The sequence below is a fragment of the Merops nubicus genome, unplaced genomic scaffold, assembly GCF_000691845.1.
Source record: "Merops nubicus isolate BGI_N331 unplaced genomic scaffold, ASM69184v1 scaffold1801, whole genome shotgun sequence".
Classification (NCBI taxonomy): Eukaryota; Metazoa; Chordata; class Aves; order Coraciiformes; family Meropidae; genus Merops; species Merops nubicus.
Genome location: NW_008588811.1, coordinates 113,951 through 130,049, shown reverse-complemented (window position 1 = coordinate 130,049; position 16,099 = coordinate 113,951). Strand labels below are relative to the sequence as shown.

General features: G+C 40.7%; 1 pseudogene; it reads right to left on the bottom strand.

The window, feature by feature from the left end:
* LOC103781640 overlaps positions 1–16,099 on the bottom strand; it is a 168,485-nt pseudogene that overhangs the window by 38,441 nt on the left and 113,945 nt on the right.

The window sequence follows — 16,099 nt, the reverse complement described above, 5'->3', positions numbered from 1 at the left end:
GCTGGAAGGTCACGACCCCATTCCAAGCCTCAAACCACAACAACCCCATAGACTTTAGAGTGTCCAGATGCCATGGGAGGTCCCTAACTGCTTCCTCCTGGATTATGGGGGCTTATTCTCTTCTCTGTCCCTGTCTTCCAACTCAGGGGGCTGAATATCCTGACGATAAGTGGTCTGACTATTAAAGACTGATGCAAAGGCGGTGTTAAGTACCTCAGCTCTTTCCCCATCCTTGGTGGCAATGTTCCCCCCCTGCATCCAATAAAGGGTGGAAATTCTCCTTGGCTCTTTTTTTTGTAAAAACCTTTTTTATTATTTCTTGCAACACTGGCCAGATTGAGTTCCAGATGGGCTTTTGCCTTTCTGATGTTGTCTCTGCATGGCCTACCCTGTACTCTTCTTGAGTTGCCTGTTCATTCTTCCAAAGGTGGTAAACTCGCCTTGTTTCCCTGAGTCACAACAAAAGCTCCCTGTTCAGCCAGGCTGGTCATCTTCCTCATCAGTTCATCTTACAATGCATGGGGACAAGCCTGCTCATGTGCCTCTAAGACTTCCTTCTTGAAGAATGTGCAGCCTAACATAAGGAGGACATGGACCTGTTGGAGTAGGTCCGCAGGAGGGCCACGAAGATGATCATAGGGCTGGAGCCCCTCTCCTATGACTACAGCCTGAGAGAGTTGGGGTTGTTCAGCCTGGAGGGCTCTGGGCTGCTCTTATAGCAACCTTCCAGTAGCCAAAGATGCCCTACAAGAAAGCCATAGAGGGATTTTTTACAAGGGTATGTTAGTGATAGCATAAGGGTTAAATGCTTTAAACTGAAAGAGGGCAGATTCAAATTAAATGTAAGGAAGAAATTCTTTACTGTGAGGGTGACGAGGCACTGGAACATGTTGCCTAGGGAGCTTGTGGATGCCACCTCCCTGAAAGTGTTCAAGATCAAGTTGAATGGGGATTTTAGCAACAGGATGTAGAGGAAGGTATCCCTGCCTGAGGCAGATGAGTTGGAACTAGATGATCTTTAAGGTCCTTTCCCATGCCAACAGAGATTGGATTTGATTTGCACGACTTGCCAGAGCCTGGATATCTATTTCTTCTGCTCATCATGGTGGACCAAGGAGCAACACATTGCTGGGTGCCAAGACGTGTCACTAGTGGATTCCTTGCTTGTAATTCCAAGCTGACAGAGACCACTCGCAGTGACCTTAACCCCAGTTGACTGCGTTCATCCCATGGAAAGTGTTACAAATTTTTAACTTGCATCCCATCATGGCTTATCAGACGGGTGCTTGTAACTGCCAAAACAAACAAAAAAACCCCAACACATTCTGAAAGCCACTGAGACACCCTGGGAAAGGAAAATTAAAAAAAGAAGGAAAAAAAAGAGAAAGATCACTTAAAGTTGCTTCTCAAAGGAAGATATTGCAGGAACGTGGCAAGCCCCCTCCTGTCCTATAAACAAACTTTCAAAATTCAACTGGTGTCACTTCAGAGTCCTTACACTTAATTTGGATTATGTATTGCTGACATCTTGTCCCTGGATGTTAAGTGCAAGCACTGGGAGGGTCCTTCCTCCTCAGCAGCTGGGAGACAGGCGGCTGTTCTTACCTGACGTTATCATGCTTCTGGATGTAGATCTTATGAAACATCATATCTTCCTGTTTGGCATTAATGTCAGCTTTCATCTCCATGGCAACATGGCGAGGAAGTACAGAAAGCAGGAGACGCTCCTGTGGAGTCAGACAGATGAACCAATTAAAACACCTGCTGCCCAGTTAACAAACACACTTTGTTCCTTACTGGGAAGAAATGAGTCATCAGTTTGGTGAGAGATGAGTACAACCAAACAAAATGGTCTCCATAAACCCAGCAGCTGATCCCCTAACCAGTCATATGCAATTCTGTTCCAACCCCACTATAAGAATTCAATGATTTTAGAAGAAAAATGATAATTTTTCACCCCACCTGCACGGGGCTTGTGATTCATAGTTGCCAATTCTTGCAAATGAAGGAGCCATGCAACTCAAAAAGTGCCTGTGCACCATTCTTGAAGGAATCTGATAAACGATACTGTCTGATCTCACCTCCCACACAGCCTCTCCACAACACCTTGAAGTCTTCCTTCAAGTAACACCAGAGGACTGATTCCCAGCACCCTTGGGTACCATTTAAAACTCCTTCCTTTCCTATCTAATCATCTAGGCACATTCCCCCAACAGGCACAAATGTGTTCTTAGCAGCTAAAAAGTCAAGAGGAATGTCCCAATAAAACTAGCATGAAAAGTTAGCCCAACGATACAAGGCAGTGCATTTCTAAAACCGCTACTAGCACCCGATTCTGTTAAGACCTGTAAGCCCACTCACTCACCTACAAGAGTATTTTCAATAACCATCTCTTGTCAGCAACAACTCACGGCTCTCCACCCTCACCTGGCACTTTTATTCACTGATAATAGCTTTAGTGTGATTTTCATAACATACTTTTGTAAGCTGTTCCGTATATAGTTTCCCATGTTAGGCAAAAACTAGTTACATGACAAAATGATGACTTTCTGGTAATTTTCCTAAAAACTTACACAGAAGCCTGTGCTTGTTATTATTCTAAATTTGGTGGCAATTTAACGGAGAACCTGTAGAATTTAAATCCACAGGTAATATGTGCCCCAGGGATGCATTTGTGTATTTCAGGAATCACACCTGAGAAATTCTGCCCAAACCTTTGTTTCATTCCCACTCACATCCCTCACATTTCAAAAGAAGTTTTTGCTATGGCTGAAGAAAGTGGGAAGCATCTCCTTTGGGATCAGCTCCACTGTGGCCCAAGCTGCAGGCAGCGCTCTGAAATTGCTGAAAAATCCCCAAAGCTTGTGCTACTCTCATCTTTATTTTTCTTTACCTGCAGTGAGCAGAGGGAAGAAACAGACCTTCCTTCCTGATGACACAGACACAATGTGGCGTAAATGAAAGTCCCTAACCTTATCTAATGCCTCATTAATTCTCAACATCACAGGGAACAGCAGGGCTCAAATGCAGTCTTGACTCAGAGGGGTCAGCAATCCTGTACTAATTATTCACGTCACCAAAGCTCTTGCCCATACTACAGTTCTAGGCACATTCCTGGTTTCTAATTCTTAGGAACTTTGGGGGAACCAGAAGAAGATGAATTATCTGGAAATGTGGTCAGCATGCACTGAGACATTTTATAGTCTGTAACAATGTCCAGGATTTCCTTTTTTTCCCCTCCGACTTCAATGTATACCTTCAAGAGACTGGTTCTTGCCTCCAGTCTCTGAAGAGGTAGTAGTAACACAGAAGAATGTGTTGGAGGGATTTCTATCTCCTCTGCTCAAAACTGTAGCAGCTCTGACAAGATACTTGTTTTTGAAAGTACTCCAACCTTGACTGGCACCTTGCAGGTGCTCAAAGTTATGTATCCACATTCCTTTTTTAAAAAGATCATGAATCATGCATGTGTCCTCAGGCTTCTGCTAGTTACTAGTGTACTACTTGAGTGCAAAGGCAAAACACATTTGTATGCTTTCCAGAGTAACTAGTGTATACAGTGTTGTCATTTGCATATTATAATAGGCATCCTCAAATGTGTGAAAGCTGCTATTTTACGTGTGATTTTACACATCCTCTAAATAACTCAGAGCTTAATGAGAGGCTTAGGGGCACCCACAGGTTTGGAACATTCCCTGTAGGCACATAAGCGTGGAGAGATATTTTTTCTTACTTGCTTGCAAAAGTAATGTGTCCTTGTAAAACAGGGACACATTCAGGGGGCTGAGTTTCTCTTACTAGTACTCCAAGAGATTTTCACATACATATCTGGGTAACTTTTGCTTGAGAGCCCCACCCTTACTCTTTCTGACACCATACACGCTTGTCAGAATAAATCACCGATATTTTCAAGACACTTGAGACCTCCAGGAGATGAACTAACACTGCTCTGAACTACCACCTACCTCAGGGAATAAGATAAGACTTATCAAGCCAAATAAATGCATGTAGCACAATGTCCCTTCATGTAGCAACCAATGAAGGAGTTAAGCCACACTACAGAGCTGGGCATTATCTTTATTCTGGTTGTTGGGAGCACCACAATCACTGAAAACCTCTGAAGCTAACAGGAAGAGGCTGTAACAAGTGCTTTCATAAAGCACAAGCCATGTTAAAAGACATTCAAAACCAACAAAATCTCTATGTTCTATTTCAAACAAACCACAGAAATTAAAGTCTCCACTAGAGTACAATTTTCATTTTGCTATAATGACTAGAAAGTGCTGCAGCCCTTGCTGTTAAATCACTTATTATGCACCAGTGAGGTGACTGGAATTGCTGTTTTACAAGTATAACAAGGCAGCATTCTGACCTGATAAAAAAAAGCAAGAGTAAATTCATATATAATTCTCACTTCAAAATAAGACGCAAGTATAGTTCCACTGAATTATACATTAATGCATCTTGAGGAACACTGGTCTCTAGGACAGGCACAGATTAAAGAGTACAACACAGATGTACTCTGTTTACATACGTACACATAGATAACGTACACGTGGGCACGCACATCCCTGTGATGACTCCCTACTACAGAGGAATTTTAACTATTTATGTCATACTCTCCTCAAGATATTTACTACAAATATTTAATGTCTTATGACTATCTATTTGTCCTCAGGTTTAATAACACGTATTTTTCACCACAGGTTAAGCAAAGCAGAGATGAAACAGAGAAGGAGAGAACTTTTCAGAGACAATTTTTCAGAGACAAAGGGCGTGATGATTTCTGGAGGTCCCTTCTAACCCCTAACATTCTGTGATTCTGTGAAGTATTTCTAGAAGTAAAATCGTGTAGTCCCAATAACCTATCTCTGGTCAAATGCTAAGTATTTGCTCACTACAGATTTTGGAGAACATCTATTTTTTTCATCCAAAAGTATTTGATTTTAGGCAAGCAACAGTGATTCCTGTTACGGTTCTACCCAAGGCTATCTCAAATACTGAAATCACAAGAAGTGTCTCTTCTGCATTGGACATTCTGGATTTTTATTTACTTTCTTGGGTGCTGGGAGGTGTTTAGTAAAGGAAAATACACATTCCTTTGCTGGAGGCAATCTTGCCTGCACAGGAGCACCATAAGATCCCCAGAAACAATGAAGCAATGAGAACAGTGTTGGGCTGTGCAGTTGTCTTTCCCTCCACTCCTGTTTGAAGACTGGCTCTCTCAGATGCAGGCTGAGCTGCCCTTATTTATGTCTGCTGTCACCTCAAGATTATTTCACTGCATTATGATTCATCTGAATTGAACCTGGAGACCAATGCCAGTGCAGGCTGTAGTAGCAAATAATGTTATTAGGAGTCCTCAGCTGCCAGGACCCATGGTGCTGGAAGCACTGGAGGGTACTTCTGAGTGACTGGCTTTGACCCCTGTTTTTCTGATGTCCTGTCTTTCCTCTATAAAGTACAGCATTTCCTGGGGAGGGGAAGAAGAAAAAGGCATAAACCCAGGGAATATGTCAGGGCTTGTTTCATGAACTACTACCGACACAAGAGCTCCTAAATCTAGACCAGCAGAAGCATTTGAACCATGCTGCTAAGGCAGTCTCTCCGCAGGGAGGACAGAGCTCTAATCAGTAGAGTAAAATGGGGTAATCTCTTGGCTCAATTCTTTCCTCCATTTGAAGGTGTGGAAGAAGGAGCAGCTGCTCATTTCATCTTTCTGAGCCTACATTCATTACAAAGGAAAAAGAGCCTTGAGCACAAATCTTGCTTTCATACAGACACTATCAAAATAAGGCACGTGTACACAATATTTCACAGCAAGTATGTCAGCCAGAAGTACCTCATGAAACACTGTCAAAAGATAAATTCATAGATACAGATGCACTGAGACATGAGGGAAAGTTAAGCTGTGTTGCCACAGAGATGCAAAGACACTCCAGGTGATTCATTTCCTTGACCTCTTCCCCAGCCCGCAACCAAGGTCTGAAATATCTCCCAAGGGAAGAGTGGAAGCCCCTTTTCGTGATTCATTTCAAAGTGGACTGGACAGACCACTATGACACGCACTGCAGGGCAGAGATGTGTGCTAGCAAGGGAATAGTCAAGCTGCCCCAGAAGGTCTTTTGTGTCTAATTCTCAGGACACAAGGGATTAATTGCAAGAGAAACCACAAATGAATTTGGGGAGCAGATATGTTTAGTACCCTTGATGACTAGGCTGTATGCTGATAGCAACAGGTTTTTTTTATAGCAAAAAACCCCATCAAAATCAGTGATGAATCTTACTTTTTGACCAAATAAATTCACTTGAGGCCTATAACGTATACAGAGGTGTGCAAGCAATAGGAACCTTGGAGAAAGGCAGGAAGAGGACCCTCTCTGGAGGCATCAAGGGGCAGTATGCTCTATGGACCAATTTCTACCTTCCATTTTTGAAACCCACCTTACAGTTACCTGCTGACAGTGGCTTTCCTGACAAACACACCATACTTTGACCTGACAGAGAGGGTCAATCTGAAGCCTGTGTGTTGCATCTGTATTCAACAGACGGCTTCAAAGATGGGTGCAAACCAGCTATGCAGAATCTCTGCACACTATGTCATTTTAATGTGCAGAGCACAGACCACAGGATTCGTTGATGTGTAAGGAAGTCCATCAGGGTACTGAGAAAGAAATACTTCCCTGAGCTCTCTTTCAACCCTTTAAAAAAACTGCTATCTACTCTTAGCCTACTCCTGCTTCGCTTAGACAAGAAACAAGAGGCCTGCAAATCCCATCCTATAGGAACAATTTGAACGCTAATTCTGCTTCAGCAATTCCATTTTTTACTCCCCACTGTTGCTCTTACCTGCTGCTGGTTTTCCCTTTGAGAATGCAGCCTGGCTTGAATGCATTCCCTGGTCTCCTGGAAAGCTTGTCTTTGGGACACCTCTGCTGGGTAGTGGGTACACACGCCTACAATGTTTGTGCAGGAGAAGATGAGAACATTGGAGACCAGCTGCAACAAAAGGGAAAAAAAAAAAGAGAAAAAATACTGGGTTACATTTTGGAAACCTGCCATCAGTAACAAAGCACCAGCCAGAACTAAGCCCCTTCCACAACTCCTTAATCCAAGCCACAGTTAAACCTCAAGCTCTTCATTCCAATGTCTTTTACCTCTCTAGTCTTTAAAATATAAAACTTGCATATATAGCCTCAAATATATGTTCCTAACACCATGTATTACTTCACTGGTAAAATATACAATTCCACTGGCAATTCTGCACTCTTGCTTTTGTTAATTCAGTATCTTGGAACTACTGTAACAAAAATCTATTTTAAAATACATCATTGCTTTGTCAGATAACAGTCAGCTAAGACTCATGCAGACAGATCTGACATAGGAACACAAATATTTCCATGTCTTTGTACCTACATATCTGGCTTGAAAACATATTAAAGATACATTTAATAATGATTTTAAAATAGTGCTTAAAACACTGAAGGGAAAACAGTATTCACAAGCTTTAAGAGCATTGGAAATACTTTTTAAATCTAGCTCCAAGTCTAAATTTTATGTTACTAGATTTTTTTAAAAAAACATTTTCTACATTTCTGTGACCATGGCTACAGAAAGAGGAGTTAAGTCTGAAGTATATTTAGGTTGGACAAGCAGGCAGGAAAAGCTGCATCACTCTTCTGCTTCCGTGTACATTACGTTCTGTAAGAAAGCTATCACATAAATTTTGCTGAAAACTGTGCTGCAATTTTTGCCCCCAATTACTTTTGCATCATATAATTGTTTAGGTTGGAAAAGACCTTTAAGATCATACCCAGCACTGTCAGGTCACCACTCAACCATGTCCCTAAGAACCTCATCTATACATCTTTTAAATACCTCCAGGGATGGCGATTCAACCATTTGCCTGGGCAGCCTGTTCCAGTGCTTCACAAGCCTTTTTGTGAAGAAATTTTTCCTAATAACTAACCTGAACCTCCCCCACTGCAACTTGAGCCCATTTCCTCTTGCCTTATCATTTGTTACTTCGGAGAACAAACTGACACCCACCTCGCTACAAGCTCCTTTCAGGTAGTTGCAGAGAATGATAAGGTCCTCCCCTCAGCCCCCTTGTCAGACTAAATAGCCCTAGTTCCCTCAGCCTCTCCTTATAAGACTTGTTCTCTGGACCCTTCACCAGCTTAGCTGCCCTCATCTGGACCTACTCCAGCACTTCGATATCTTTCCTGTATTAAGGTCCCCAAAACTGAACACAGCACTCAAGATGCAGCCTCACCAGTGCCAAGTACAGGGGGATGATAAGTTCCCCAACTACACCATATTTCACACAAGCCAGGATGCCCTTGGCCTTCTTGGCCACCTGGGCACACTGCTGGCTCACATTTAGCCAGTTGTCCACCAGTACCTCCAGGTCTGGCTTTCCAGCCTCCCTCTCAACCTGTAGCATTGCATGGGACTGTTGTGGCTCACGTGCAGGACCCAGTACTTGGTCTTTTTGAAACTCATACAACTGGCCTCAGACCATCAATCCAGTCTGTCCAGGACCCTCTGAAGAGCCTTCCTGTACGCCAACACTTCTGCCCAACTCTGTCTCATCTGCAAACTTACAGAGGGTATAGTATCTCCTCATCAATATAATTGATAAAGATATTCATAAAAAGGAAAAAAAAATCCATGCCCACTGGTGGCATTTGGTTCATGCAAATTGTTCACAACTTCTTCTGACGGTAAAATGTAAATATTTCCCTTGATAGATGTCAGTCACAATATCAGTTTTTGAGAATTGCACAAGCTGTATTGGATCTCTCTTTGAGAACAGATTTATTTGAGACACCTCCCATCTCTTCTAGGGGGAAAGACTGTAGGATATTTAAAAATATGGATCTCTGGTCTACTTCCTAAGGATTCCAAATATAACTTTCATCTTTACAATTTTTACTGCAGAAATTAAAAAAGTGATTTCCAGACCAGCCTGCTCCCTGAAAATACAGGGCCAGGCTCTAAAGAGCAGGAGGGCTGCAGGACACCCCTCGAGCCCTGAGCTCACAGGGGTTGCTCAAGAGTCCCCATATCAGCTTGGTCATGCTGCAGGAGAGAGGAGCTGTACCTCTACCAAACATGGACCCACATCCCTAAGGGTAACAACCTGTCTGAGAATCCCCAGCGGGATTACTCTGATTTTTTTACTACATCCACGTGCTAAGGACAGCAGCAATTATTTTATTAACAGGATTTAGGCAGAAAAACCTCACCTTTCAGCTCAAAATGAGCAATATCTTAAGCTACAGCCAGCTGAGGGACTTCTCTCTGTGGACAGCTGTCAGTAGATGGCAACACCCCAACTTCCCAAGTTCTTGCACTGAAGTGCTGCATTTTGGGCTAGGTCCCCGTGGTGAGTTCCCACAGTTATGCATCATATACTACAGTGCAATACCCTGCTTTTTCTAGGGCTGACTGGATCTAACGAGATCCAAGGTCCTCCTCTTCCTCAAGTTGATCAGACATGAGTCAACTTCCACCCAGATCCTGCCCAGTTACCCTTAACACAGTGCTGCATCCAATGGGCATTTGATTTATTTTTTTTTATAATCACTTTTAAGGATGAAAAATCCCCACAGTAGTATTAAAAAAAATACTATCACTTACTACAATGAAGAAACACCTTAGAAAGTCAGCAGAAGTAGAGTTTCCCTAGGAGTTCCTCTGATTCTTGTGCCACAGCTGCACTGAATTCAACTCACAGCCTATGAGTAACACTTCTACAAATTCAATAGTTACTATGGTCTCAAAGGGGTTAACACTAAATAGCATCTTTTGCATGGCTGGATTACAGCAAGACTCCCAGAACTATTCTACCAGAGCCATTCAGTTACACAGCAAGTGGAAGATTTGTCAGGGCATAGAAATCAGCATAAGCACACATCGTATAACTGAAGTGGATGAAACTGAGAGCACATAAGATTTTAAGGAAATATGCAGGTTTATTTTTTAATCCCAAGACTCTGAGACTTCATTTCACCTACAGTCAATAAGTCAAACAGACTCCCTAAAAGAGTGACTCAACACTAGCACCAAGAATGAGAGACAACATGTGGTTTAGATGGCAGGCAACATATCAGGAGTTAACCGAGTGGAAGAGGAACACCTCAGTCCTGAAAACAGGCTCTTTTGGGGAATATCTCAGTGCCAACAAAAAGTACCAACAGTGGGGACCACCCATGAAGATACCATTGTTGTGATGATGCCGTTAATAGCCAAGCTGTACAGCTCAAGGCATGTGATTCATATTATGCATCAAGACCAACACTGACAAAGGGGAGCATACAAGACATCATCAGAGCTGACATTATCGATAACATTTGCTATCGAGCAAAACAATTTAACCTTTCAGCACTGACTGACATCATTTTACATGAACCCAAGGGACTTCATAGACTGATTTGCAAGATAGACCCAGGTGACCATGCTTCATCAAATAGGAATAAAAACTACATTGGAAGGCAATTTTTAAGTATCAGGGGACAGACATCCATATTTAATCTGTTAAGCTCATTTAATTCACAGTGTGGCACCTTTGCAACACTCTGAAACATAAGGGGAGAAGTTACAGTATAATGTTGGAAGTATCAAAGATCTGCAGAGGCTTAAAACTGAAGGTTCTACTATTTGCAGAAACATTTGTTATGTGAGCAAGAGCATTTAGTTCAACATCTGTTCACAATCATTTTCTTCAAAGGTGTTTTAAAAATATATTAAAGAAAGAAAAAAAAAAAACAACAACAACAACAAAAAAAAAAAAACCACAACAAAAACAAACAACCAAACCCAAGCTTTCTAATCTCATTAGTTTTTTTTTTCCACTATTCTCTGTCTTAATAAAATAAATTTATATCCTGTTTGCCAAATGGCACTACTCGCTTATCAGCTTCCTTGCCATTTTGCTATGGTAACCAGCTTCAGTCCCAGGAGAAAAGAGATGATGTAGATATTAAAAAAATGATTCCCTAAGCTCCATGGCCTAAACAGTAAAAACATATTAAGGCAACTATTTCAGACAATCTGTGCTTGAAGAGCTGTTCAAGGCAATGGGAAAATATAGTTGTCTCTTTTGTATCCCCTGCCTAGCTGTAGATTTAGATTAAGAAGATTCCTACCCTTCTGATCTTGGAAACTAATATCTTCTAAAAGACTATTTGACTTACATATAACTCCTAGATAAACTATTAAACCTGCCTTCAGTATTGCCATACTTGAGTATTTCGTAAGCTAATATATTTACTTTTACAGCATCTGCGTGTGGCAGAGAAATGCTATTATCCTGATGTTACCAAGGCAGAGTTCTTTAAAGGTAATCCAGTACTGAAGAAAAAGCTATGTACTAGGAGGGATTTTCAAAAAACACTGCAACATCTTAGTTCCACTGAAATAATAGATCACTCAGTCTCAAGCAAAACAGACCAGACAGTTTCCAGTCACTTTGATTTTGTCGCACAAACAGGGCACTGCAATTCTTTTGTTGAATCTCTTGCAGGAAACTGTTTTCAATATTTTTTTCCCTTGGTGACGGAAGGGAAAAAAAAGATGGAAACAGTTTAGTTCCACGTGTTCTAAGAGTTATGAAAACCTGGTATTACAAAATCAAGAGCTAAATTTGGCCTGACACTATTGTTACAAAATTGATGTTTTGGGTGTTTCAGACCAGGCTGAGGAAGAACCAGGATGGCTCAGTGACCAGGGGAGAGTCTCCAGACCACTGCAAGCTGAAAAAAGCATCAGCTTGCATCAATATTGCCACGCTTCTCCCTGCTGTGTTTCTATTCGATTATTCTTCAAACACCAGATGCTATTCGATATGTAATGAAGAGACAACAACATCCTTAAAAGGGATAGCGGCGAGATAAATTTTATTTCCCTACCTCTGCCAGAGCAAACAAGGCTGGCTACTGACCTGCAAAGGTGGGCTGTATTCCTTGGAATATCAGCAGTTAATATACTAATGGCAGCTTCTATTTCTTCCCAAGTTACTCTGCTTTGGTCCACTTCTCTTGCAGAGGCTCAGGGTTATTTCTATTCTGAGATCACAACACTAGGCTATTTCCTGTTAGCCTCCAACAGGACTAAGAAGTATATTTTATTTTTCTGTTTATTTTTCATTTAAATCAAAATATTGTTTTGATACTTTCATGAAGTCTCATTTTGAAAACAACTACATTTTAAGCTTTAACTGTGGGGCAGTAAAACTGTCACAAGGAGAAGGAAAGCATATCCATGGAGATAAAAAACCCATGCAAAACAACACAGAGCAAGCAACAAAACAAGCATTTCTTCTTTCTGGAGTGTGACAGTGCTCTGCCTCTACTTTCACACCCATCCAGTAGTAAAGTTTTAGTTAAATTGATTAGCAGTGCAATGGCTAGGTTAAAAGCAGGTAAAAACTGAGTTTCTAGACTACATTTCATAGTGAAGTGACAAATTGGTCCAATTATTACTTGCAGGGACAGACACTAAAATTAACTTTACTTTTGAGAGTTCCTTTTTTTAATCATGAAAAATTATTGTAAAATCTTTTATGCAAGAACAGAAATATAATGGACTACAAAAGTTCTAACTATCCAAGATACGTCTACCATAGCTACATGTGCAATCCTGAATGGGAAGTATGGACAACTTCTAAAGACAAAAAGCACAAACATTATGAAAAAATGCTGTTGTTATACAGTGTAGCTGGTGCTGGTTTTCATACACTTGCCCTGAAAAGCATTTAACCCTCTACTACCTCTTTATATAGTATTATCTAATAAAAAATTTGGAGCGGTTACAGAGCCAAAGGCATAATGAAAATTAAAACAAAAAACAATGTCAGCTGGCTTTAAGATCAAATTACTCATGTATTTGTGTTGTATACACAATAACATCTTTCATTTCCCAGAGCTACAACTAGCAGAGTATTAAGATAGTGAAAACTTGTAGATAATGCTGGAAAGGTAATTAAACAGTTAAAGTCATATGGTCTTCTCCCAGTGCTCGGCCAGTAAAGAACAGGATTAAGTACTAGTGAAGTAATTAGAAGTTTTTTACTTTAAATGTGACAAGTACTTTTACCAAGTACTTGAAATAACTGCTACAGCAAAAGATTACATCAGTGCATCAGAGTCTAAGAAAAAGTTTTCTGAAGTTGCTGTATGGTGCCTTCCCTCGCTGTTCTGCTGCCGCTGGGCAACAACCACTTACTTGGATCTCAAGCAGAGCAGAAAACTGGTTACAGCCACTATCTTCCAAAGACGACTACAAGTGCACTTCATCCACACAAGTAGAACTGCTGAAGCCAGGTCTGAAAGTTTAAATGCTTCCCTAAGTCATAGTATAATTTAACTACCCCAAAGTAGAATTTACATAATAGAGAGTGATGCTCTAGATATGTGTTAAATCTCTTCAACTGACATTGAGAAAAAAGATTTATTTGCAGAAATACTTGTGAAACTTTTTTGCATATTCCTTCTATTTGGGAAGCTTACAAGGAGCAAAAGCTGTAATCTTTCAACTATATTCTGTATTCAGCATGAAGTTACTTACTGAGAGCAAAGCAGTGGTACTTTGGCTGAAAATGCTAAAAGAAGCCTTATGCCTCTGTTGAAGAATGACAGTCGATAAAAGCATTCCACTGAAGCTATCTGTTCTGTGTACTTCAGTGACCTTCTCACCTTTCCAGCCCCAGCACATGTTGGTCTCTTAGATGCACTGCTCTACTCTCCCAGAGGAAAGCCAAACAGGTATTTTGCCCCCATAAGTTCATTCTTTCTTTAGAATAAAAAATTATCTAATTTACATTTTAAATATAGTTGCAGGTAAAGATGTAATACATTACACCCCTCATCCAGAGAAACAAAAAAAAATTAAGATTATATATTTAAATTCTTCCAGTTGTTTCATAGGCCATCAAAATGTTTGAAGCCACTTTCTTATTTTTAATGCCTCACACCTTATTCTACATTTTAATTAATTTACTAATTGTTGTAATTGCAAACCTTCCATGCATTCTTTCCCACTTTTTTGTCATACAGAATTTTATTTTTTCACTTTGTATTTTTATTGTCATACAGAATACAGTATTTATGATTTTTTTTAACAAGTAAAACTTTTAAATCCTGATTTTGTTAAAGAACAAAACATTACCAGTACATTCATATGTAAAAAGACATTTGTATTTTTAGTAAGCATCTCAAGAGGAAATATTTCTATATCAGACTGATAAAGTCTACTTTCCTAGCACTGTTGTACTAATTTTTCTGCTGAGATTTCAGTGAAATCTCATTTTCTTTGATTCTTGAGTGATAAGGTTAAGAAGAGGAGAATATACTGTCCTGACCAAATTTTGGTTTAGCACCAGCTAAAAGAAGTATTTCTGAGCCTACATTTTCCTAGAGTGCATGATCCCAGCAAAGCAACCTCTGTATGGTGGCACAGCCTGGTGGGGAGGAAGTGCTGCACTTAGCTAGCAACCAAATAGTAGGGAAGGAGATCCCTGGCTCCTGTTGTCCATCCTTACTGAATCTCTTGGTAGCAATGAAGTTTCTGGGCATCTTCACACTTAACATCCTTTACAAGCTATGAATCAGCACTGGTTTTCATGCAAGGATCCTCGATGGTGAACTGGAGGAAGCAAGCTGACAACCCATGGCTAAGTGGGACAGACAACCCCATAGGAAGCTGCCACTCGAGGAAACGTCCAGTGTCCCTTGGATGCAAGAGTCGGACCCTGAAACAACTTAGTGGAAGTCTTCCTCTGTTGAAACAGGGACATTTTCCCTTCCCTGTTAACAATTCACCCCCTGCTTTACTATTTAAATTATCACCTCTTAAGTCTGCAATCAGGCTGCCTCCTTCAACTCCAAAGGCTTATCTTAAGAGATGGCACACCAGCCAGATGCCTCTCCTCAGCACAGAGAAATGAGCACAAGCTCTAAGTTTGGCCCGTTTCAAATATGCTGTGGCAGTTTCCAGAAAAAGTAACATGTTAGAAATGGAGGGCTGGGATTGCCACAGCTCTCATGAACTACACTGCACAGTGGGTTAGTCAGGCACGTTTAACACTCCGGCTCACTGAACCTGACCCTAGTGAAAATGCATTTGTACCATGAGTGAAGCAACCCCTAGAAGTGTGTTTATTTCTGATCCATAGAGTTACCTCTGTGTCAAAGATTCTGCAACCAAATACAATCTTACTGAAATAAAAGCTCTTCAAACGGGAATTCAAACATCAGGTACTTTTACCCGAGGTCATGGAAGTGGATGAAAGCTCCTACATTTTCTGTGCATGACTCACAGCTGTTGTTGGGTAAACCATCTTCACACACAAAGTATGTCAAAATAATTTTGACAACTGTACAAAATTTGCCCAGATTAAGATATCTTAGGCAATTTAGACAATGCCTTTAAGTTAAGAAAATTAAGCAATGCTCCAATATTGCGGCAATATCAGTTGTTATGCAAATGATTGTAAGCATGTTTGAGTTGTCTTCAAGCCAGTTCTGCTTGCCCATGTGCTTCCAAGCTAGGAGGAGCTGTTCAGATAAGAAAATACAACAGGTGTTAATTTAAAAGCTGTTAATAGAAAGCACTGTAATTGAATAATTGCAATTGAATTCTAATTTAATTGAGTTGGATTAAGGAGTCTGGTTATGCTTTCGAGATTCTCCAGAATGCCTCTAAAGTTAAAAGAAGCTGTAATCAGTGAGGAGAAAGGTCGAGAAAAGTGCTTGATGCATCTTTTATATCCTACTTCCTTCCTTATCTGGTGGAAGGGATGAGAGGGAAGGAAACCAAATGTTTAGGCTGAATAGAATATCAAGCTCTCTTAAAATTAGTCCACTGCACTGAAACAGACACGAAACTCTCTTCAATATATGCTAACCCAACAACCAAATACACATGCTAATTTGAGACATTATGGCAGCAGGAGTCTGTTTACTTCGTTTTTCTTTACCTTCTTTTTTTTTTTTTTGCTTGGACCAGATTGTGCCTAGCATCCATACTAGCTACACGATCTCCGCAGGAAAGACTTCTGCAACCCCATCCTGCAGTTCTTCACAGTCACCTCCAC